This window comes from Rhinolophus sinicus, chromosome X, assembly GCF_036562045.2.
Source record: "Rhinolophus sinicus isolate RSC01 chromosome X, ASM3656204v1, whole genome shotgun sequence".
Classification (NCBI taxonomy): domain Eukaryota; kingdom Metazoa; phylum Chordata; class Mammalia; order Chiroptera; family Rhinolophidae; genus Rhinolophus; species Rhinolophus sinicus.
This window is the reverse complement of record NC_133768.1, coordinates 104,278,671-104,305,334: the sequence shown is the minus strand read 5'-3', so window position 1 is coordinate 104,305,334 and position 26,664 is coordinate 104,278,671. Positions and strand designations below refer to the sequence as shown.

General features: G+C 37.5%; 1 long non-coding RNA gene across 2 annotated transcripts in view; it reads right to left on the bottom strand.

Moving 5' to 3' along the window:
• The window catches only part of LOC141569608 (uncharacterized), a 328,130-nt gene that overhangs the window by 299,198 nt on the left and 2,268 nt on the right, over positions 1-26,664 (bottom strand). For both annotated transcript variants that reach the window (XR_012493297.1, XR_012493296.1), the window contains exon 2: positions 13,315-13,472. This is a non-coding gene — a long non-coding RNA (uncharacterized LOC141569608). The remainder of the gene's footprint in view (positions 1-13,314; positions 13,473-26,664) is intronic.

Here is a 26,664-nt window from a genome sequence, read left to right as displayed (position 1 = left end):
ATCATTAGTATATCTGAGGATGATGTGAAAGCTTGGGAAATATCTTGAAGTTAATATTTTGAGAGGCACAGTGAAACATACAATTGGATTGTAGTAGACTGTTTACATTTCTGAGGAATCAGGTCTAAGACTTAAAATATTCCAACTTTGCAAGCCATTATAGTAACTAATTTCCCTCTTAAAATGCAGTGGAGAATAACTAAAACATCTAATCGGAAATTAAATACCATATTTTTCCAATTTCACTGAGTTGCTAGCTGGAGTGCTTGATGAGTAGTTTCTTGATTTGCTTTTACTTGTTGCCATATTGAGCATTTAGTGGATCCATTCATGTCATGAGTTCAAATTGCTACTGAATTCCACATACCATTATGCATTTTGCTCAAATTTTCTATTTTTGGGCTAAAAAACATAACTTTATGGGACTCTGCATTTCTATCACCAGCTCTAGTGTTTGGCTTTCTTTTATAGCTTTTTTTTCCCCACAGAGAAACTTTATTTTCACCACTTTTTGAGACTTACTGTGTAAGTAACAACAAGGAGGGAACCAGCAGGTTGAGTGGAGAGGCTGGACAGCCATCTAGGCTCACTCACTAAGTGACTTGCTTTGGGTCACCGTCCTCAAGGTGTGCAAGTGTCAAATGCATGCTTCTGCGACAAAATCCCCTTCACTCTATGTAATGACCAAATTTTTGCCATTCCTAAAATAAGCCAAGCACTCTTGTCCTAGGAGCCTTTCTTTTCTTTTTTTCTAAATTTTGTTTTTTTATATATTAGTTTCAAGTTTAAAAAAACAACATTTACACCCCTCACCAAGTAATAACCCCCCCACCAAGTCTACTACCCATCTGATATCGTACATAGCTGCTACATTACCACTGACTATTCCTTATGCTGTACTTTACATCCCATGGCTATTTATATATATGTATATATATGAATATATGTATCTATATATACTATATACACATATATGTGTGTATAATATATGTATATACGTATGTGTATATACACATACGTATATATGTACATATGTATGTATACATATGTACATATATATGTATACATATGCATACACACATATTTTATCGTTGACATTCAATACTAATTTACTTCAGCTTCAGGTGTACAGCGCAGTGGTCAGGCATCTACACAGTCTATGAAGTGATCCCCCGGATAAGTCCAGTACCCATCTGGCACCCTACGTACTCTTTACATTATTGATTATATTCCCCATACTGTATTTCACTATTTTGTGACTACCAATTTGTACTTTTTTTTTTTTTTAAGATTTTATTGGGGAAGGGGAATAGCACTTTACTGGGGAACAGTGTGTACTTCCAGGACTTTTTTCCAAGTCAAGTTGTTGTCCTTTCAGTCTTAGTTGTGGAGGGTGCTGTTCAGCTTCAAGTTGTTGTCCTTTCAGTGTTAGTTGTGGAGGGCGCAGCTCAGCTCCAGGTCCAGTTACCGTTACTAGTTGCAGGGGACACAGCCCACCATCCCTTGTGGGAGTTGAACCAGACAACCTTGTGGTTGAGAGGACGCGCTCCAACCAACTGAGCCATCTGGGAGCTCAGCGGCAGCTAACCTCAAGGTGCCGTGTTCAATCTTAGTTGCAGGGGGCGCAACCCACCATCCCTTGTGGGACTCAAGGAGTTGAACTGGCAACCTTGTGGTTGAGAGCCCACTGGCCCATGTGGGAATCGAACTGGCAGCCTTCGGAGTTAGGAGCATGGAGCGCTAACCGCCTGAGCCACCGGGCCCCAATTTGTACTTCTTAATCCCTTTACCTTTCTTCCCCCATCCCCCAACCCGCCCTCCCATCTAGCAACCATCAGTTTTTTCTCTGTGTCTCTGAGTCTATTTTGTTTGCTTATTCATTCTGTTCTTTAGATTCCACATATAAGTGAGATCATATGGTGTTTGACTTTCTCAGTCTGACTTATTTTACTTAGCATAATATTCTCTAGGTCCATCCATGTTTTTCCAGATGGTAAGATTTCATTCCGTTTTATAGCAGAGTGATACTCCATTGAATAAATGTACGTACCACAATTTCTTTATCCAATCATCTACGGATGGGCATTTCAGTTGTTTCCATATTATGGCTAGTGCTGCAGTAAGCATAGGGGTGCATATATTTTTTTGAATTAGTGTTTTGGATTTCCTTGGTTAAATACCCCGGAGTGTAATTGCTGGGTCAGAAGGTTCCTCAAAATAGGAACTTTAAAAATAGGAACTTTCTTTATACATACTGCTCCCTCTGCTGGGCTATTCTCACCGCCACCCCTCACATCAAGGGTGCTAGTTACCTTATAACTCAAAGCCAAGCTTGACTGTTTTTTTTGTTTGTTTTTTTTAATTCAAGTTTATTGGGATGACAAGTAAAGTTACATAGGTTTCAGGTGTACAATTCTGTATTACATCATCTATATATCACATTGTGTGTTCACTACCCAGAGTCAGTTCTCCTTCCATCACCATATATTTGATCCCTTTTACCCTCATCTACCACCCCTCTCCCCCCTTACTCTCTGGTCACCACTAAACTGTTGTCTGTGTCTGAGTTTTTTTTCTTCATTTGTTTGTCTTGTTCCTTTGTTGTTTTCAGTTTTATAGCCCACACATCAGTGAAATAATATGGTTCTCGACTTTTTCTGTCTGACTTATTTCGCTTAGCATAATCTCAAGATCCATCCATGTTGTTGCAAATGGCATTATTTCATCTTTTCTTATGGCAGAGTAGTATTCCATTGTGTATATATACCACGTCTTCTTTATCCAATCATTTATCGAAGGACACTTTGGTGGTTTCCAAGTCTTGGCCATTGTAAATAAAGCTGCAGTGAACATTGAAGCTCATACATCTTTACGAATAAATGTTTTCAGATTTTTGGGGTAGATAACTGAAACCTCCTCTGACACCTCCAGGATTGGCCAATCCTGGTGTTATCCTCATGACGTTGAGCATGAAGTGAGAACACAGTCAAGTCCCGAACTATGCTTGCCTGTGGGAGCTTTGAATGGCATTAACCATGATACGTCATGACAGAACAAGACCAGGGATCTGTCAGTTTCAGATGAGGTTAAAGGAAACTTCATGTAAGAGAACACATGTGCTATATGATGAATATTAAAATAATTCACACATGTATGATGCCTAGAAGAGGTTCTCACACATAGTATGCACTCAACAAATGTTAGACAGCCCTTTCTAGTATTGCAGCTCTCAGAGAAAAGGGCCACCAGTCCTGAAGTACTCAGGTTAGTGACACGGAGAGACACAGCGTTATGTAGCCCTCCCTGGTGTTGGTGAGCAGAGGTCAAGAACTCTCCAAGAGCAGTAATTAGGGCAGCCCAATTAAGAAGTGGATATTCCAACACAAACCAGGATTCATGAGACAGAAGAATAGGTTTAGAAAGGATGAGAACCCTTCCCCTCACCATACTGGAAACCAGGATCAGCCCTCTGCAGCCCCTGCAGAGTTTATTACAGATAATTATGTAGACAGAAGATTCTCATTCCAGAGTGTGGGCACAGTTATTCTCAACAGACCTTCTTCACATTCTCATGAAGCCTCAAGTTAAAGAACCCCTTAAGGTATTATTATAAATAAATATCTGGGCTGAAGGAACCCTACTGGTTACATTCAAAAATTTGGTACCAGAAATCACAAAACTATGTAGATTACTCCACATACACAAGAACATGCCCACACATGTCCTGACAATTACACACAATTACGCCTGTATACGTGAGGCTTATATCTGCCTGGGTGTGTTACATACTCTCCTTGTTTCTTTACAGGTTTTAGCAATAGTGTGTGCTATTCTTGAGCTGGGCACTTCTCAGACTCAATAATAATAAGTTCTGTGCATGTTGATTGACACATCTGTTTCATCCTTTAGAATGTAAGTATTTCATGTCAGGGAAAAGTATTGTTTGTCTCCTATAACTCTAGCAAATATATTGATGTCTAATGCTACAGGTGTTCACACGATGAGGGTGAAAGAAAAGACAGGAGAATCATCAGGTGGGGGGACATCTATCCTGGGATTCACCTTCCTTTGGGGTTCTCTTAGGGACCACATCAATGGCAAGTTTGGCCTCATAAGGACCTTGCTCTACCCTTCTTATAAAACTACTGTTCAACTGTGGAAGCAAAACCTTTTTCTTCATTGCCTCACTGTAGAATTGACAAAGGCCGATACTTCAAAAAGAAATGTACCAGATCCTACAGAAGAACAAAAGAGAATTAAGTTCAGGGAACTAAGTTTAGAAAATACTAACAGCATCAGATATCTGAAGCTACTGCACAATACAACCTTAATTATTTTTCTAGGAGTCAACACAATTTCAATTTTTCCTTTTAATTTTTATTGGGGAATATGCAGTGTGATTTTCCAGGACCCATCAGCTCCAAGTCAAGCTGTTGTTTTCACTCTAGTTGTGGAGGGCACAGCTCAGCTCCAAGCCCAGTCGCCGTTTTCAATCTTTAGTTGCAGGGGGCGCAGCCCACCATCCCATGCGGGAATTGGACTGGCAACCTTGTTGTTGAGAGCTCACTTTCTAACCAACTGAGCCATCCAGCCACCCCTCCAGAAGCTCAGCAGCAGTTCATTGTCTTCAATCTAGTTACAGAGGGCGCAGCTCACTGGCCTATGTGGGAATCGAACCGGAGACCTGGGTGTTACGAGCATTGCGCTCTAATCACTGAGCCAACTGGCCCCGCCCCATTTCAATTTTAAGCTCTCAGTTCCTTTCCCTTAAATAAACCATCTTGGGAATATTGGGGTTTCCCTCTGTGCCATGGGTTACATCTAAGTTCTGGAGTGCCAACATCTAGCCAAGGTATTCTGATCCTTGATGGCATGTTTCCATGCAGACAGCCCTGGAGCGGTTTGTGGCCTCATGTGGCCCTTGGTCACAATACAGGTATGCTACCTCTGAGAGCACTCTTGCTCCACCCATGTGGCCCCTTGAGGTCCACTCTACTTACATGCCATGCTTTGGCACACGGGACTGTCTCTGCTGCCCTCCCATGGCACAGAGGGAAACCCCAACATTCCCAAGAGGTAGGCACATCTCTATAAGGCTGTCTCTGAGGCCCCATGTGTCTACTCATAGAAATAACCACACAGCCATTCATTCTCCTGGGCTCTACCTGAAAAAGAGTATGGATACCCTCATTCTGGAATCTGCAGATGCCTCACTCCTCTCTACCCATCGAGATCTTTTTTAGCCTCTGGAAAAAACCTGTTTCCTCGAGCCCCTCCCCCACCCTCATGCAATGCTGTTTTCCACTCATCTTTTTTTCTATGTCAGTAGTTTTATCCATTCCCTAAGAGTATACGTTTTGGGAACCCAAAGCTAAGAAAACTCCATTCTCTGCTTTATGCCTTGTCAGATGGTTCTGATGCTGAACACAAAAGGGCTTAGCTACTTGGATTTGGGATTAGAGGTAGAAAGGAAAATAAATTATTGAGAGGGTGAACGATGGTTGATATTATCTTGCCACATTTCCAAAAACTCCTTCATAAGGTACAACTTCATAAGCACCTGGGTGGCCATTCTTCCATTTTTCGTGATGTCAATGATGAGACGTTAAATAAAGAAATTTACTCTTTTAGGCAATGCTGCTCTGAATCCTTTTGTAGAATGATTTTTTGGGGGGCTGGGGGGATGAATAATTATCTTCTAATTTTTCTTAATATTTGAGAATTTTCTTAAAGTGAAGGATATCTTTACCTTTATTTGGTCTGATACCTAGGTAATAGTGTGTGGATTTATCATTGATGAGCTGGGTTACTCATTATAATAGAATTGACAAAATAGATTTTTTTTTACCTCCATCTTACAAGACCAGGTCGTTAATGAAATTAATGCCTTAGGTTAATAAAGTATAATTTTAAATAATTCTTCTTAACTATTTTTAATCAATTATAAATTTTCCTTGTGAGCTCTTTGCTAGGATAAATACCTGCCCTAAAGCTCCTAAGGATTTTATGTGACAAATTTATAACTATCAAATCTATTAGCATGCAGGTTTTCATTGCTTGAATTCATGGTAAAAAAAAAAAAATACTATCATTATCTTTTTGTCAGATGTGTAAGACTTGATATAATTTCTCTCTTCAGAATACATTTGTATTATACATTTTCATTGTATATTTCAGCAGCAAAACGCATGCCACCTGGTGGCTGAAAGAAATATATAACGTAATAGATTTTGAAAACACTCTATGGTAAAACGAAAGATTCCAAAATATCACTTTGAATGTGTTTCTAAATCAATAGCAAATATATTTTGGAGGGCAAGGCACACCACAATGGGAAATCTTACAGATTCCAAATGACATTCAACAGACGCTGCGTCAAATGGAGACATATAATGGCAAGACTCCATTTTCATTATATTTAATCTCTTTCCAGAATTGTTTTGTATCCGAACTATTTTAGTGCCATTATGTTATACACATTTTATTTAGCAGGAGTCAAATTATTGACATGCAGCATTTCTTGGTCTGGCACACATCTAGGGAATATTTTCTTTTCCTTCAACTAACAAAGGAGGGAAGTGATTGAACAATGTGGAAGGCATTCATTTCTTCCAGAGTAGTCCCTATTATTTGGTTGTAGGGGGATGGATTTTGTTTGCTATGGCTATAATTGTGGCCACAGAGGCTCAGAATAATTTTTTTTTAACTTTCTTATTTTTTTATTTTTTATTGTAGTAAAAGACACATAAAATAAGCTTTACCCTCTTACCAATTTTTAAGTATAAACTTCAGTAGTGTTAACTATATTCATATTGTGTAATCAATCCCTAGAACCTTTTCATCTTGCAAAACTAAACCCATCAAACAACTCTCCCTTCCTTCTTACCTGTAGCCCCTGACAACCAACCATTCTGCGTTCTGTTTCCATGGTTCTGACTACTCTGAATACCTGGTATACATGGAATCATACAGTAATTGTCTTTTTGCAACTGGTTTATTTCACTCATCATAACGTCCTCAAGGTTCATTCATGTTGTAGTATGTGATTTCCTTCCCTTTTTAAGGCTGGATAGTATTCCATTGTATGGACAGACCATGTTTTGTTTATTCATTCATCAGACAAGGACATTTGGGCTGGCTCTACCTCTTGGATAGTGTGAATAATGCTGCAGTGAACATGAGTATGCAAATATCTCTTTGAGATCTTGATTTCAATTATTTTGGATATATATCCAGATGTTGCATTGCTGGGTCATATGGTAGTTCTATTTTTAATTTTCTGAGAAACCTCCGTACTATTTTCCATAGTGTCTGCACCATTTTACATTCCCACCAGCAGGGCACATGGGTTTCATTTTCTCCACATCTTTACCAATACTTGTTATTTTCTGGGTTTTTGATAGCAGCCATCCTAATGTGTGTGAGGTGATGTCTCACTGGGGCTTTGATTTGAGCATCTTTTTATGAGCTTGTTAACCATTTGTATATCTTCATTGGAGAAATGTCTATTCAGGTCTTTTGCCTATTTTTTTAAATCAGGTTAGTTTTTTGTTGTTCAGTTCTGAGAGTGCTTTATATATTCTGGATATTAACCATTTATCAGACATGATTTGCGATTATTTTCTCTAATTTCATAGGTTGACTTTTGTTTCCTTTAATGTGCAGAAGTTTTTGAGTTTTATGAAGTCCCGTTTATCAATTTCTGCTTTTGTTGCCCATGCTTTGGGTGTCAGTCATGAAGATGTCCCCCTCTGTTTTCTTCCAGGAGTGTTAAGTCTTATGTTTATTTCTTTAATTCATTTTGACTTATTTTTTGTATGTGCTGTAAGGTAAGGGTCCAAGTTCACTCTTTTGCATATGAATATCCAGTTTTCAACCATTTGTTGAAGAGATTGTTGTTTTCCCATTGTGTGGTCCTGGCACTTTGTTGAAGATCATTTGATTATATATGTGACAGCTTATTTCTAGATTTTCTGTTCCACTGGTCTATGTGTCTGTCCTATGCTAGTACCACACTGTTTTGATTACTGTAGCATTGTAATATGTTTTGAAATGAGAAAGTGTAAGGCCTCCAACTTTTTCTTCTTTTTCAAGATTGTTTTTGCAATTCCTCAAGTCCCTTGAGGTTCCATATGAATGTTAGGATTTGTTTTCTATTTCTGCAAGGGACTCAGAACAAATATGATATGAAAACCTGTTTTTGATGTGTAGCAATGTTATCTTAACCTCCTGATTCATCATAGCAAAGGAAACGTCTTACTTTATGCAGTGATTGGACTTCCATTTCTCACATTCCTCACTTTCACTCCTATCTGATCAAAACAGATTCATCTCTCATTCATTCATACCAGTATATACCTATTATGACAACTTGATCATCCATTTGTAGCCATGGAATTTCCCTGCAGTGGCTTACAGTCTAGATGCACTGTCCCATTTTATTTTCTGTTTGCCCCCCTTATTCTGATTAGCCAGCTGTTTTTTCTCCTCGAGCTGGCCATGTGCATTATCTCCTATGCCCTTAACCAATCACTAATCTTTCACTAACCTACTAACCAACCACAAACCTGCCAAAGTTCTTTAATGGGGATTATGCCTCATCACCTAGCTTTAGTCCTAGTGCACCAGACACTTCCCTTCCATGAGGGTATCAGAAAGCCTACCAAATACAATGTCTGAAAGAGTCACTCTCTACACAATGCAATTTTTAAATGTATGGTTAGCTGAACTGAGTAAACTCTAGCCCCTTTCTCAGATCTCAGTCAAGCCTGTGCTACATCTGCCTGCAGGATCCAAAGGCTGACTGTGTCTTATTCTTCTGTTGTGTTCAGTGATGAATGACTTGAGGTTACCTAAGAAGAAGAAGATGCATTTACCAAAGGTAACAGTGTAATGGCTTCCAAAGATCATCAAGTGGCTTAGAAAATTCAGTCGGTTGTAGCTTATGAGACCAACCCACGAGTAGTGGAAATGGCATCTTGGTCCATATTACCTGAAAACTTGCCTTAGTTGAATGTCCCTTGGTTGTTCCATTATGTTCAAGTGGCTACATAAAATAGATTCACAATTTAAATGTATTACATTTGTAAATACATTATCACATTTAAATTGTGATAATGCCTACTGTTGGGCGATAAGATCGCTAGCTGACAAATAATGTCCTGATCAACAGTAAGGAAATTCTCTATAAAAAGATCAAATACATAGAAGCAGAGAGAACAATGGTAACCAAGGTTGGAGAGGTGGGGGAAATAGATGTTGATCAGAAGGTATGAAGTTGCACTTACGTGGGATGAGTAAATCTAGTGATCTAATGTGCAGTATGGTAACTATAGTTAGTAATACTGTAGCATATATTGGAAGTTTGCTGAGAATAGATTTCAGGTGTTCTCATCACACACAAAAATAATGGTAACTATGTGAGTTGATACGTTAATTAGCTTAACTGTAGTAATCATTTCACTGTATAAGTGTCTATATTTACCAAATCATCACGTTGTACACCTTAATTATACACAATTTTTATTTTTTAATTTAATTTAATTTTTAAGAAAAAAAACTAGAGAGATTCTGAACATCAGAAAGGCATCAGATGTTTAAGAATGTAAATAGATTTTCAAGTGATTTTGGAAAACAAACAAAAAATGCTACTGAGATAAAGATGCATGGGCTTGAATAAGAAACTCTCCCAGCTGCACATGTAGGCATTTTGCACATGTAAGCAGGTGCAAGGAAACTAGCATGCCTCAAAAAAACTATAATGCGGTAGGTGCTTTACATATACGACTTCACTTAATTATCACTATAAGCCTACAGTATGGAGGCTCTTATTATGTTATTTCATATGTAAAGCTATTGAACCCCAAAGAGGCCACACAGCAAGTAAAAGGAATGGCCAATATTAAAACCCTGGTCTGCATGACTCCCAAATTAGTTCCTTTTTTACTGTACCAAGGGTTATATGATAGCTTTGAGGGGAGAGACGTTGTGACACCCATACAGCTGGAAGATGGCTGAGGAAGTCAATATGTGAAGGTCAAATACGAAGCTGATGTTGAACCTTTTGGATATTTATTTCTTGAAGCTATATGCTAAAGATTTCCAACCTGAATATTCTTATTACAAATATATTTCATTGTGTATGTGCATATATAAATCAACATGAAGATACATGTGTTACTCAAACGACCACATTTTTTTAAATGCTCTCTATATTTTATCACTGTCATTAAATATGGCTTTTTAAGGACAGATGCATGCTTGATACACAGTTGTCTTGGTTTGGGGCTGATGTAGAAATGTACACAAGCCAGCCAAAAGCTCATGTTTTCCAAGGGATAGAGAAAAAGGCAAGTGCTTACTGTCTATTGTACCCTACCCCAGCTCGGGACAGATCTTGGACCCTTAATTAATAGAACCATTCACTCATTGAGGAAACCTTAATTGACTACGTGTGAAATGCAATCAACTATGCTAGGTGCAATAGGAGGTATACAAACTAACAAAACATGAAACAAAAGAAAACAAATAAAAATGGCATCTTGAATTTACACTATCTAACCTACTGATCTTGCTTGAGAGTTTCCTAGCTGTCCTAGGCTCATTAAATTCATGACAGGTAACGTGTTAGGGAGGTTAAATATGATAGTCATTTATTCTCATAAAGGTCATGAGGCCTTTACCACCACCATGCTCTAACAGTATAAGAATCTAACTTCAACTCATTTATAATTATTATTACTATGACAAAAACATTTTAAAATCTCTCAGCGAATTTCCAGCAGTAGCAGTTTTAGTCTTTAATCCACTAAACAGCAGTTAAGAAATCATATTAGGTATTCTGGCAATCTGGCTTAATACTAATTAGCTAATAAAGTAATTAGCAAAGTAAGAAATATATTACTACTATGCTGTATTATAATTTAGCTGAAATTGCAGATGCAGATGCGTAATGTGGAATTTCTAAAAATTCCATTTAGAAAATTTCGCAGTATATTTCAGTATTTCTCATTCACAGGCAACCAGCTGTGATGGAGGAAGCTGTATTTAAATAGTTAGTCAAAATTGAAGGTGCCAGCAGATTTCAAACAGAACACGTGAAAAGGAACTTTTTATAAACTTTGTTTTCCTTCTTGGCGTGGATGATCACAACACACCCAAATTGAGGTGTTAGGCTTATTTTACCATCTATGTATATTTAAAGTTATGCGGTACACTCTACTAAGGGCACAACTGTCGGATAATATTTACGGAAAGTCCTCTTGCACCTGTACCAGACACTATTAGCATGGCTGCTCATGACACCGTGTACATATTGCATTACCCCTTGAAGATGTTAGCTTTACCTAACATCTGAGCATAGTTGTTAGGTTGCTGCAAAGGTAATTGCAGTTTCAAAGGTTAAAAATGCAAAAAAACCGCAATTACTTATGCACCAACCTCATACTAAAGGATGACATGCTTTTCTACCTCATTATTATATATTGTTGGTCCAGAATCTGGTTTTCATTACCAAAACACCCTGTAAGGCATGTTTTAAGTACATTATAGCACTGCTATGACATAAATACCACTGAAGTGCAAGCTTCCTAATATTAAGTCAGCCACAGAACAAACAATTCAGTAAATCTATGGAGATCATTTTCTTTCCTTTTTCGAAAACACATAGTAGCAAGTCATAACAGAACAAATATTAATTCAGTCAAATCCATTATAGTACAATGAAGCAAACCTCTTCTATCAACCAACAGATATTAAATGGAATGAAGCATAGTTACTGTTTGCCTTTTAAAAGAATATGTTATGTTCATCATTAAAAATTATTGGGAGCCTTTTCATTTTTTGCATGGCCTTCTACAAAGCGAATCTCACAGATTGTTTCTGGGATCTTAGCAACCTATCTCAGACAATTAAAAAAGAAAGAAAAACACAAAAATGGAATCAAACCATCAAACCAAGACATGTACTGAGTTGAAAGAAATACAAAGAAAACACCACCCAGCAGCATTTTAGAAAAGTTCACCGGTAGGCAGATGATAAAACATAGGAGGAAGGTCTATGACCAAATGGGGATGGGTCTTCTCTAAGCAATCTGGGAAAACTGCAGAAACTGTGCAACTTCAAGTGTATTTAATGGACTAGGATAGCCAAAAACATTTAATGTATATGAGGGAAAAATAGAGAGTAAAGAATGAAATGGAATATGTTGCAAATACGAGAAAAGAATCTTTTGAGCTTCACGGAACTGATCATTGTGAATAAAACTTTACTGAATGAAGTTGTCATTTTAAAGTGGCTAAAACAGGTAGATGCAAATGAACATAATAAGCTACGGCCTTAACTTTGCTATCCTACTTATAACATTTTGGTAATCTTCTCAACTGGTGTTGCCTTGATGTCTGTCATAAGCTTGAAATAGATGATACAACAAAAGCATGGAGATTAAATAAAGCACTGTAAGCCACAAATATATTTTTAAACTGCTGAAACATAAAGATTCCTCAACCACCATCTATGACATTTTTAATTGCATGCAAGATGGTATAATGTTGGCTGATTAAAAATTATTTAAAGAAAAGATGATTAAAGTACTTTGAATTTACCACCAGAAACCTTCTACAATAATTTGCATGGAATTACAATGGGATTTATTTTAAGGGACGACATAAATCATTTAAAATTCTGATGCTGTTATCACTCTAATTCACTGGCAAGTATGAGAAGTTATCCAGGAAACAGTGGTTTAGCTTGCTTTGTGAGGTGTCTTCATTTAGTATGGGGCATGGAAGCTGTAATTATTCACCAACTGGCAAAGGGGACAAGAGAAAAACTCATTGCAGGTCAGCAGCCACTGGCAAATAAATCCAAATGAAGAGAAAGCAGCCCTTGCTTAGAGGAGCAAGCAGTTTAGGTGTGAAAGTCTAAACGAGCTCCAATTTGTTTCTCTTTATTTCCCACTTCTTTTACTGAACCTTTATGTAAGTATCTTGAGACAGATTTTCTAAAGAGAAGTCCTCAGCTGTCTAAATAATATGCAGAGTCTAAGGATTTCTGATCAGTTACCACTGAGTCAGGTCCACATGTTGTTTTATCTTTAACATTGTAACCCAACTACCTACATTTCCATTCCATTCAGTTCAACTGACATGTAAGCATGTAGACTACACCTGGTACTGGGATATATCACCTGTATGATACTGGATGAGATAAGAGGTAAATACAAAGTGGATTAAGACAATAGTTCCATGAGAAGTCTACAATTCGATGGGAGGAATGTTAGGTATGAATGACTCTAAAAGATAGTGAGGTACTTACACTGTTTTGAGGAAGCACAATTGATTGGAAAGCTCAATTACAGGCTTTGTTGAGGGGCTGGCATTTGGGATCCAGCTTGAAGTATTTTCCCAGGACTCCTGTAGCCGTGGATGGGACTAGGTAAGGCTTCCAGGCAAGGGGAACAGTAGAGGCGAAACCTAGAGGCACAGCAGAAAAAGATCATAGGAAGTGGTCAGGTTTGGCCAAAGAGTAAGGAAAGGTTCAAATAGCAAGTAAAGATGAGAACTGGTTAACGTGTGGAATCTGCTTTTTGGAAATAGTGGGTATGGACTGTGACATTTGTTGCATGTCTATGTGCTAGGTGTTTTCATGTATCAATGCATTGCATTGGATGTGACTAACTTGATACTGGATCTCCAGCATTCCCCCAAAGTGATTTCTCAGCCAATTGAATCCTGCAAGAAATAGGCAACTTCCACTCTGCTGCAGTAGCCCATTCCAATTTGGGCATTCTAATCATAAGATTCTACTTTAATGTGAGTTCAAATACCCCTTTATCTACTATGCATTCACTGTGCATAGGTCTACCCTCTGTAAATGTATAGAAGTTTGATCTCTTGTCTGTAAGATATCTCTCTAAGTGACTCAAGACAGCTAAGCTTCCAATTTTACAGGTGAAATGCCATCAGTCCCTTCAGTGGTTTCTCATCTGACATGGTTTCCAAACCTAAAGGTTTCCCCCTGGATACTTTCTAGATTTAACATTACTCATGAAACATGGTACTGAGAATAGAATACACTACTCCAGATACAGCATTTCCAATAGAGAGCAGAACAAATTATCACCTTCTTTATTACAAACACCACACCTTTATTAATGAAGCCTATTTGCATATGCACCATTGGCTCACATTGCTCTGGCACCCAGTTAAATCTTACAAGGAACCCATATATTACAGCTATGGGGGTCATCTTAGCAAGGTGTTAGGAGCATGACCTTGAAAAAAAATGCACCAACCACTAGGCTCACACGGCCTCCAGGTGGCCTCAAGTAAGTCACCTGACCATCTCTGACCTGAATTCCCTCTTCTAGAAAAGGGAGATAATAAAGTTGCCTTCTTCATAGAGTTGTTAAGGAGGATTAGGTGGAATTAGACATAAAATCACCTAAAACAGTACCTGACACAAAGCAAGTCCAATGGTGATTAATGAATGAGAGGCAGAGAGAGATCAGCCCATAAATGGAAGTTCATTAACCTAGAACAACAGGTGAAAAAAAATCAGTTTATGTGAATACAGAACCAATCTTAAAATTGGGTTAGTCCATGTTTGGGGTGTGTGTGAGGGGGTATTATTCATTCAAGGCACAGGCCAGAAACAGGGAAGAGTAAGACTTTTTGGATTTGGAGACTTCCCAGGAGAGATGGAAGAACTGAAGACAGGCAGGAAGACACTGGCCTCTTGCAAGATCATAAAAGTAAACTTTAAGTGGCAAAGAGGGACACACTTAGAGATTATGAAAATGATCCTAGAAGAGAAAGAAATTTCTACAAATTCAAAATTATTATAAACAAATTTCCCAAGTATAATGATGATACAAGCCAGAATCTACTTTGGACCAGAGTCTAAGCAGTTAAGCCTAGCATCCAATACCACAGATGGCAGTTTTGCTGAAACGATTCTGATTTCAGATTATCTCTTAATATCAGATCAGGGGTGGGGGGGGGTGATTTTTCTTTAGAAAACACAGATACTATCCTAATCTAGCAAGAGAGCAAGAAATTATAGACAAGGGACCATGACTGCAATAACTGAAAGATGCCTGATATCTGTATAACCACCATCACATGATTTCCTAAAACTGTAATTTCAATTAGGGCAGAGACTATTAGGTCCACTGCTAAAACCCTACTGCTTAAGCATAGTTCCTGACACAAATTAAATGTTCGAAAAGTGATTTGATGGAAGAGGTGTCTGTTCAGGTCCTCTGCCCATTCTTTAATTGTGTTTTTTTTTTCTTTTGAGTTGTATGTGTTCTTTATAGATTTTGAATATTAGCCCCTTTCGGATGTGTTGTTTGCAATTATCTTCTCCCATTTTGGTTAGTTGCCCTTTTGTTTTGTTGATAGTTTCTTTTGCTATGCAGAAGGAGGGGAAGGGGGGTGGAGAGAGGCAGAAAAGGATAAAGGGGGTCAAATATATGGTGATAAGTGACTTGACTTTGGGTAGTGAACACAATGCAATACACAGATGATATATTAGGTTGGTGCAAAAGTAATTGCGGGTTAACAGTTTTTAAAAAATTGCAAAAACTGCAATTACTTTTGCACCAATCTAATAGTATAGAATTATGTACTTGAAACCTGTGTAATTTTATTAACCAGTGTCGCTGAATAAATTTAATAAAATTTAAGAAATTATTTGTTGGATGAATGAAGCAATGGTATTTCTGTTTGCCTCTTTTTTTTCTCATGGTGATTAATAAGAAAAAGCTTTAATTAAGGATATTTGGGAGGACAAAGAGGGAAACTGCTAAATCTTATTCTGCAGCCAGTCTTATAGAGAAGAGGACAACTTGGGGCTATAGGGTATGGCAGAAATACTAAAAATGAGAGAAACACAAGATAATGTGTGAAGTCTGTGTAAAGGAATAAAAAAGGAAGGTTCAGAGAGCTTGCTTGGACCAAAGGTATTTAACTTGTGGAAGGTCGGTGTAGTTCTCCTAAACGGATCCATCACTGAATTGTCAAGTCTACCTGTTGTCCTGTGATCAACTAGACGTAGCCTTCGTTTTTTACTATCATGAACGAAAGGCGAATGCAATCTTGGAAATCACTCCAGTTACTTTAAATTTTAATCCAAAAAGTCTAACCAAAATTAATGTGCTGAGTTATCCACATTTTCCACCAGGCTGCCCAGGACAGTGTGTGCTACTGCCTACTGGTCTTTCCACTGTGCCATTCTTCAGGATACAGCCCATGTTGCCTGCTATGGCCATGACAGTCCAAGAGAGCTAGAAGGTTGGCATCAATACCAGTTGTAATTTAACAAACTATGATATCATTGAACAGTATGCCAATGAAAGTCGCCTGCAGCCTATAGTTTTTCCATCTCAGGAGATTAATCCTGATTACCAAGGATACTTTCAGTTGCTGTTACACAACATAAGTAGAAAGGATTACCGTGTTTCCCCAGCTCTAATGTGTCTTTTGGAGCAAAAATTAATATAAGACCCGTATTATATTATATATTATATTATACCAGGTATTATATTATATTTAAGACCTAGTCTTATGTTAAAATAAGACTGGGTCTTATATTAATTTTTGCTCCAAAAGACACATTAGAGCTGATGGTCCGGCCAGGTCTTATTTTCAGGGAAACATGGTATGTTTGGAAGTGCCTTCTTAGCACTTCCAGGCTGCCTCTTAATACTTTCATGACCAAAAGAAAAGGTTCATGGAAAACTAGGGCAAAAAAAAGGGGAGGGACAGGATGAAGAATTCAAAAGTTTTGAGAATGAAGGTTTGAGTCGCTGTATCAGGGAAAGAATGAGCAGTTGAGTCCTGACTTAAGGCAAAGGAAACCCGGGAGAGGTAGCGGAAGAAGGTAGTAGGTGGGTGCAAAAGTAATCAAGTAATCGCTATTTAAAAGGGTAAAAATAATTGCAAAAACCGCAATTACTTTTGCACCAACCTAATATAATTAATTACAGCCTCATGAAAGAAAAAATACTGGAGCAGCTATGCCTGTTTCCTCCCTTGCTTGTTGAATGTGTATACACATACACAAACAAACATTGCATAGTACTTATTATATATATACATTATATTTCACACACACCGTTTATTTTTTCCTCCCTCCTCTTTTCCCCTTGTTATTGTATATATGTATTGTTGCTGGCAGTTAACTTACAAGTTAGTCTTTAAATTTTATAATGTTTAAGTGGACTTAAAAGAGCACTTAATACCAGCTAAAGATGGACATCATGACTGTTGGGATTTTGCTTGGGGGCAAAGGCAGAAGCATCTTTATTTGGAGGAAGAATAGAAAGCACAGAGTTTAGTTGTATGGAAATTAAACATGTGTAGAAGGATGGATAGACACAAAGTAACCGAAGAGTTGGGCTCTCAGATCCAAATACAGTGGTACCTCGGTTTTCGAACGTAATCCGTTCCAGAAGACCGTTCAAGTTCTGAAACGTTGGAAAACAGCGGACAGCTAGGCCTCCGGATCTTGCACTCAGCGGAAGCCGCGTGACATGTTCGACTTCCGAGGTGTGTTCGGAAAAATGAAGCATTTACTTCCAAGTTTACGGCGTTCATAAACCGAAATGTTCATCAACGGAGATGTTCGAAAACCGAGGTACTACTGTACACGCACATGCTTCTATACACTGTTCTGTGACCCTGGCTCTGGGACTCTGCAACCCACATTCTCCTTTGCTAACTGGCTCCCTGTTAAGCTTTGCCAACTGGAGAGCTGGAAGGAGACCGCATGTTTGGAGGAGAAAGGTGGGACCTGCTCCTTCCTGATTACTGCTGATGCTATCAGCAGTGTCCCAGCCACGCCATTTACCCTGGCAGTAGCAGTTGATTCCAGTTTACAGCTTCTTTCAGCATCCCTAAACCATTTCTCTGTTCATCCATGATGACTATATGACAGTTATCTGCCTTATAGAGTCATAAAAGAATATTTTAGTGCATCAGACTGAGAATCAGGAGCCCCAGGATTTTAAAAATTGTTTATATTTGTTCTTCCCTAGCTCCTAACTTATCAAGCAATGTAACCTTAATCAAGTTAGCTTTAGTCTATTTCTTGTATTATAAACTGTGTTATGATGTCTTTTTAACACTCTACAAGAGTGTTGTGAACAATAATAAGAAAATACCTAATGAGCTTCTTAGATGTGGAAAAAGATAATTTTGAGCTGAGATTTAATGTGGCCAAAGAAATAATTTTCCATATTCCAAACCTTTGGGAAAATATACTGGCACCAATCCAGATGAATGACTAATGAACTGAAAATCAGTCAAATAATACTACAACAGCAATGGGAGGGGGGGCAAGGGGGTTATGTGGGTTATTTTTTTCTTCCCAAATAATTTTGTAAAGAAACAAAATTAAACATCAAGTAGATTGAATGGCAAGAAAGGATTTGAGTGTCGGATGTTGAACACCAAATGTTTTGGGATGGCTGCTTTTCTGGATTTCCTTCTATATTTCTTCATTTTTGGAAGAGGGGGCAAGTAAGGGTTGGGAAGTAGTTTCTGCTATAAAGCAATGGAACTGAAAAGACTAAGGGCAAATCCCGACTACTGAAGTTCTAATGGAATCTCTGTTCAAATGCAAATGCTTTACTAACAATTGTCATCCCAATAAATTTAATTTAAAAAAAATTCAAATGCAACATTCCCTCAAGAATTGTTTATTGGTGGTGGATTGAGCAAAAGCACAAACTAAATGCCATGTTAGAAAAAAAAGAATCAGAGCAAACCAAAAAAAAGAAAAAAAGGTGTTAAGTCTCTTGACATCCATAAACAACAATTAGAAGGCATCACTGTCAGGCTGAGGTAGGAGTCCCAAGGCTAAACAACTCAAGAAGTAAATCTACACTCTGTTTTGACCTACTAAAACAGTCCAAAAATGTAAAAGATCCCACTTTTCAGTCTTGGTAAAATCATTTCAGTAAGATTCCTCGCTCTTGAAATATTTTTCAAATGACCCATTTAAATATTGTGTATATCAGTAAAACATATGTGTATATCAGTAAAAAAAAAAAAAAAAGAGTAATAATGGAAAACCAGCTTTGCTTATATTTAGGATATTATTGCAAGGAGCTCTTACTTCCTGAGAATAAGTTGAAGTTTTTTGGTTGTTGTTTCTTGATCACTAGACAACCATATATACACATTAGGTAGACAAGATACTTGTTATTATATTTTACTCTCCGTTCCACTAAAGGAGCCAAATCCCTAATACACCTATATAGTGTTGACACCCTGAAAACCTATATAATTTTATATAGCTCTCCTCCTTTTTATGTCACCCTTCCTGAAGCTTTCATGATTTGAACATCAAAGTTGAAAAGGTTCTTACTGTTTTGGTATCTTCTTTCTTTTGGTTAGGTTAGTTATTTCAATTTCTGGCCTTTCCAAATGATTTGATGTCTTATTTTATAGAACATTTCCTGTTAATGTCCTTTCTAAATATGCCTGGCACATGGTACATTTTGACTCTGTATTCTGGAGGAATACCAAAGTTTTGGACTGTGTCATCTACAGAAGGACATAGACGTTGTTGACCTTGCCATGTGATGGAAGATAATGTTCTGATTTTCTTAATTTCCTTGAATATGTGCCATGGAAGCCTACCGTTATTGTCTTCAGCTATAGTATTTCACAATGTGTAATAAAAGTGAGAAATTTGGTAAAGTTTAAAAATGAGCATTTAGTGGTTCAAGGGCATTTCCATTCAATACATTATAGAATACTGCTTATTACACCATCGTCTCATCTGCTTTAGCACTAAACTCAGAGATCGTGGAGGAGAGAGGCAGTGCTTTTCACCTTGGTATTCAAAGCTTGATGTGTAATAGGTATTCAGTAGATTCAAAATGAGCTGCATTTTGTGGTTGACCAGATTACTTGTAGTCAGGCTATCTTAACTAAACGGCGTATGTTCTTGAATCCATAGAGTTCTTTGAGTCTGAAAGAAAAGGCAATTTTTGATTCCTAGGACAGATAAGAGTGAAGCATGGTCATTTCTTTTCAATATACATCTTGACTCTTCCAATGTGCAGCTACCAAATCAACACTTGAGATGGGGTTGGGAGTGGTACTGGTTTGTTTTAATTTTGGAGAGTTTATGTCTAGGTACAAGTATGTGGTATAGGTGCAACAGCTCTCTACAAACTTTTGAGGATTAAACTTGCCATTTCCGGAAAAGGTCTGAGTGCACATGTGTGTAACACAGAATTTACAGTCAGTGGGAAAGTGGTTTAATACAAAGTATGGCAGGTCCTTAAATAATGAACATCATTTTGTTCAATGTTATAAGGTTGATGAGAAGAAAAAAAATTGATTCCCAGCTGGGAACCACTATCTGTGTGGAGTTTGCACGTTCTCCCCCACAGATGCAAGGGTTTTCTCCCACATCGCAAAGCTGTGCATGTGAGATGAACTGGTGTGTCTGAATTGTCCCAGTCTGAGTGAGTGTGGGTATGTGTGAGTGGCCCTGTGATGGAAGGATGCCCAATCTAGGGTGGGTTCCCGCCTTGCTCCCCGAGCTGCCAGGAGAGGTTCCAGCCACCCGGGACCCTGAACTGGAATAAGTGGGCCGTAAAAGAATTCTATTGTTTTTATTCATCTTTCTTAAATGGATGAATAGCTCATGTTTATTTCAATGTTTGATATTGGAAGTGTTTGGGGTCTTGATTTAGAAGTTTGGTGTTTTGTGACCAAAAATATGCCATAGGAACTTATCTCTTATTTATATCAATTAGTCTATGGTAAAAGTGGTTTCATTATATATCATTTTGCTTAAAGTCCCAGTTTCTAAGACCTATTGATGATGTTAAGTGAGGACTTACTATAATTACTTGTAGTGAATAATGATTTGAATGAGGGAAGAAAATACTTGTTATGTGTAATTTATAAAGCATATGCATGGATGAGTATGCTAAAATGTCATTTGTTTCTCCTTTATCCATTCTTCCCCTCTAGGGAAATCTGTTCTTGCCGTTAGTCTTAATAAATGATAAAAGCAGAATCTCTAATGAATTGGAGATACCTTATATAATAATTTTTAATAATTAGCTGAAAAAGAGACCCAAAAATATTTGCCTTTTGAGCTCAGATATACTTAATCACCCGTTCTTGCCAGTCCTTTGTTACTATGGAAATAACATATGACATTATCACCTTATGGAGTTTCCAATATGTTTACCAAATTTAAATTCTTTTACAGCAAGATATCCCCCCACTTTAGAAATTTCTCTTATAAAGTTCTACTTTTTACAAACATTTCTTAACAAAATAGAAGCTCTTGTCAATATATGTCATTTCAAGTGTAAGTGTTTGTGCCACCTTAGAGATATTCAACCTATGCTATAGGTCTTTGGGTTCGCAGGACATAACTGGCCAATGGACCAACACAAGTCTGACTGTTCTCCAGATTTCAAACCAGAGAATGACATTTCCTGTACTACTGACCAGAAGTCTTCTTTAAGTGAGCATGGAGGGGTAGGTCTGAAGATCAGGCTCCCAAGACCACTCACTGCCTCGTTACGGGGATGCTCTGCCATTTGTCACATAGGACTGATTCTCAAGGAGAAGTCAGAGTGGCTATCAGTGAGACTCTTCTCCCTTCCAGGCTCAGGAAACTCACATTGCTTGAATCACAGACAGAGAAATGAGAGGAGCGATCATTATATGGTCCATTTGTAGTTTTTTTCTCATTGTTACAAGAACTTGGATCCTATAGTTTTGGTTTTCTGGATATTTTTTCATCCATAAAGATAATAGAAATGATATTTTATAGAACAGCTTCAGCTGTGAGAAGTAAAATGCCCAACAACGTTTACTCTGTGAAGAATACATTGGTTAGGGGTCATACTTTGAACATTCTTTACGTTAGACTATTTGTACTATAGGGAAATACAAATAGAATCCAGATAATATAATTTAGAGTTCAACATTCCAATAATGAATATTCTAAGAAAAGCCAATTAACAGCAGCTCAGATACATGGCTATAGACACAATATCTGTCTGAATAGTTATTGGATGGTTGAGATTGAATTAATTTATACCTAATTGATCATACAAATGTGATCTTAGATATAATTGCATCACGTCTTGTCAAATCTGCCTGTCTTTTCTCTAAAAACAACATATGCCACTCTTATGACAAAATAATCTCATGGATAGAAGGACTTAAATTTTTTTTTGCACATGTTACAAATAATGCTACAAATAACACTGCACAAATAACAGCTATATATACGTTGGTTCCTTTTCCTCCTTTTCTTCCTCCCTTTCTGTTTGTTTTCCCAAAAAGATATTCAGTGATACGCTTCAGAAAAATATATCTGTAATATTCTCTCCAGCGCCGTTATGTGGAGCTTAGTTTAAATAATGATATTTCCCACTTCTTGTGGGTCTGGAGAGCAAGCAAGACTCTTAAAAAAATAATGATCGTGTTCGTAATGCTCAGCACTACAGAGGTTGTTGTTGAAATTAATGTTTAAAAAACTAATAATTGATGAAACTAGAAAAGTAACTAAAAGATATCAGGAAGTATAAGCACCCATTGGATTTATTTTAGCATATTGGTTTCTAGCTTTTGAAATAATTAAAAATAGATAAAACAACCAATAATCCCATCACTCTCTTCTCATCATCCTTAGAATATACTCAGGTAGAAAACGAATGCACAGTCTGCATACTTTGCTTTTCGTCGATGTGGTTGATTCTGCTTATGAGTAGGAGATAATAATTCTCTGTGCCAGAAAGGCACTGCTCGTTCTCGGTTTTGTAAACATTATCTTAGTTCATCCTCATAACACTCAGGGAGATTGAGTTTGTCAGACCCATTTTATAGAGGAGGCAGTGAATGCTCAGAAAAGTTACCTGACCTAAATCATGGAACTATGAAACAGGGAAGCAAGAATTGCACCTCAAGTCCATCTGGTTCCAAATTTCATAGTTTTAAAATCCTCCTTGGTCTAATTTTATCTTCCTTTCACATTTACAACACAGTAATTTCACAAACTCTGTAATTAATTTTCTAGATGATTCACTGAAGCATCTAGCCCCAGTGAGCTCCCCATCACTGGGTATGGTCAAGCATTGAGTGTTCACCTGATGAAGATTTCAGCTGGACTGGGAGTTGTTAAACCTTGAGAATTTGAAGGTCCCTTCAAACCCCAAAACTCTAGGAGTAATGACAATACTGTACACAGAACAAATAGAGCAGGAATTCTCTGCAGTGACAATTTGTCCTATACCATGATCCCTTAGCACGAGACTGAGGACCATTTTTGCATGAAGACCTTATGTGGGTAGACGTTACTCAATTTGAGTCAGATTGGGGAAATAGAAGCTCCAATTTTGAACTGAAAAAGAAGGTAGTTAATCACAGATACATGACAGTGACTTACACAGATGTTCTGCTTCCCTCTGACTCACCATTTGAGCCTCAGAAAGGGATAAATTTTATTTTTGATATAGTAATTGAGACACAGTCACACCATAACTCATATCTTCATATTATGCCTTTTCTGCCTTATTTTGTGCCCCTGATTTTCAGCCACCTTTTGAATTGTCCAAAAGGGATCTCTAAACCAAAAGAGAAGGGGGCTGGAAACAAGATCAATTTTGAGGGAAGTTTTGAAGTTTAAATTTCTACGGAAAACTAATACTCTAATAAAAGCATAATGCATTAGAAAAAATAACCCCAATAATTTTGCAAAATAAAAACATGTTTTGCTGGCTGGGCACAGCACTCTGGTTCTCCAGATAGAATTGAACATGGTAAAAATGGAAGGATTCTCATCAACTTTCTGTCTTTCTGACAAGGCTCTGGTTAGTGTTATGGAACTTGTACAGCCCATGGGAGTAATTCTCACAGTAGATTGTTTGGCTATTAACTCCCTTTTTTTTTTTTTTCATGATCTTTATTATCTTTGAGTTGTCTGAGAGCAGTTGAGCTTGTGTCTGGGACCTAATCTTTGACAGTCAGTGAGAAAGATGAGATTTGTTCAAGTTAGAGAATACTCCGAAAGAAAATGGGTAAACAGAACAGACACTATCACATCCACATCTGTGGCTTAGAAAAATGCCATTCTAACGAATATAAGTGGTACTAGTGAGCCATATGAACAAGTATTCATTAGGAGCCAAATTTACAAAGATCCTTTAAAACAACACATTCTTCTTTATTAATCCTCCAGAAATAATTTGTGACTGAAGTATCCTGTGAAAAATCAGCCAATGCCTGGAGTACTCAGACCTTAATACATTAACAGCTGACAGCTTAGGTTCTGTAAACCAAACCAAACAAAAAAACAGGTTACCAGTTGTATAAAGTGGTAGCCTGGGAAAAATGGAAGGTTAGGTTAGTTGATATAACCTAATCAATGAATCAACTAATCTCACCTCTTCCAATTCACTCAGTGCCCTATTGGATAACATTTCTTTTGTCATTAACGCTGGAGTAAGTGCAGGGATGAACACTACTGCTTTACACAGCTCCATTTGGCAGTAGCAGAGGCAATTGTCTTTAATAAGGGACAATTGAGACATCATCAGAGGTTCAGAATCAACTCAGTTATGCAAGTTGAAAGATCAGGATGGATGGAACAAGCCCTCTCTTGGCAAAGGGTAAAATCAGCTTATTTAAGAGACCTTGTCACACAGTTGATGTGAACTGGTTTTCATGTCCTTTATCGGTTTATTCTAATGTCGAATATTAATACTTTAATACTTGCCAATATTTATGTTCCAAGTGTTTATCTTTGGGGGAGAGGGGAATCTATTATGCTTTCAAAATTAAAAGTGCCTTGATCCCTCTTTGGGCAAGGAAGTGTGCAGTTTCGGGAAGGCCTCAAAAACCTGGGGTCAAAGCTTGACTGTCACTTACTCACTGTGTGACCTTGGGCAAATCACTTAACTTCCCTGAAGCTTGTTTTTTAAGGAAGATTCATTTCTCCCTTGTGGTACCGTTCAGAGAACTAAATGAAAGAATGTTTGGAGGCAACATGGCTAAGAAGAGGCACCCGGTAGATAGTGGTTACTACGGTATGAATTAGATTATGATCTGAAAGTTACCTTTCAGCTCCTAAATTCCATAAAATTTGCAAAGATGAGCAATTAGTATCAGGTTTCTGAAAGTGTGTATGATTCTTTAAAAAAGGATTACATCGTCAAATAAGTGTGAGAAATGGTGCATGCGCTATCCCTTTCCCCTTGTATGTCAAAATTCATTTCCAATGTAATTGAATTTACTTAGAATTCCCAAGGTTAAAAAAATTGTTTAGCTTTATGGAATCAGGATCTTCTAAATTCATTTGATCAGAGAAACGTCTCTTCCGCGAGATATATTAATATCCTAAGACCTTTCTTGTATTCCACGTAGAGATGTGCCAAGATCGTAAGTATTTTAAATGCTAGAGTATAAATCAATTTTTTTAAATTAAGATATTCTGAATGGTCTGTGTACCTGTATACCAAAATTAAGTCTGATTTGATTTTAAACAGCAGCAAGACACGGCAGAATAAATGAGGAATACAATGAAAGTGAAAGACCACTGACTAGGGCCAAGTTTTGTTAGTGGTATAATCACTTTTTCTTTTTTTTTTTCAAGGAGGGCGCAGCTCACAGTGGCCCATGTGGGGATTGAACTGGCAACCTTGGTGCTACCAGCACCACGCTTTAACCAACTGAGCTAACCTGCCACCCCGATAATCACTTTTTTTGTTGGTGGTGTTTCATTGACTAAAACTACCTTGGGAATTAAAGATACCCAGGAGCTTGGGAAAATTCCTGTTGCAGTTGTTTATTTGCCAGGAAAGAGGGAGACACGACATGCCAGCATAAGCGCTATGATTCCAGTTCTACTAGTAAAGCCAAGCTTAAGTACAGTGGAACGCATAGCAAAACTCTAAGGCTATTGCAAATCCGTCTCAAAATAGTTGCGTTCATATATTTTAGGAAGAACCTCAACTTTGTTTCACTTTCAATTGCCATAAATAGTGCTGGAGTTTTCTTAACACTTTTATTTATTTATATATTTACTTCCTTTTTTCTTTTTTTTTTTAAGCTAGCAATTTCCCTTAGTTGACTATTGTTCTATGTGGATAGCACGTGTAGTTAGTTCTAAGAGACAGAAAAAAGACTGCAGGACTAAAGGATTGGGTTTTTTAATTGCCTTGAAAGCAAAAAAAATAAATAAATAAGCAGAAAGCATGGAAACTGTTTGTTATTTCTATGTTATTCTTATGAGTATCCACTTTATCAGTTTTAAGCAGAAAAATACTTTATATTAAAGCCTTCATTTTAATGATTTGTATACTAATCAACACGTTCTTAGCACTGTTATTAATTGTAATGTATTGATGTTTTCGCTGTACTTGTGTTCAGATTTCTGTCTCCATACCCATAGGAAAAAGCATATTCCACAGTTATTGCAGTCACATATAGTCAACTCTCAGAACAGTTTCTAAAGTTGAATAAAGATAAGCATTTAAGTCATCTGATATTTACTGTCCAAATCTGGCCTTTTCAGCTATCATAGTACTTGGAATGTGTATTATGGTTCCAGGTAAAAAATTTTTGCTCGTCCTATTGAATCTTTTAACATTTATAGTAAAGGACAAACAATTCACCT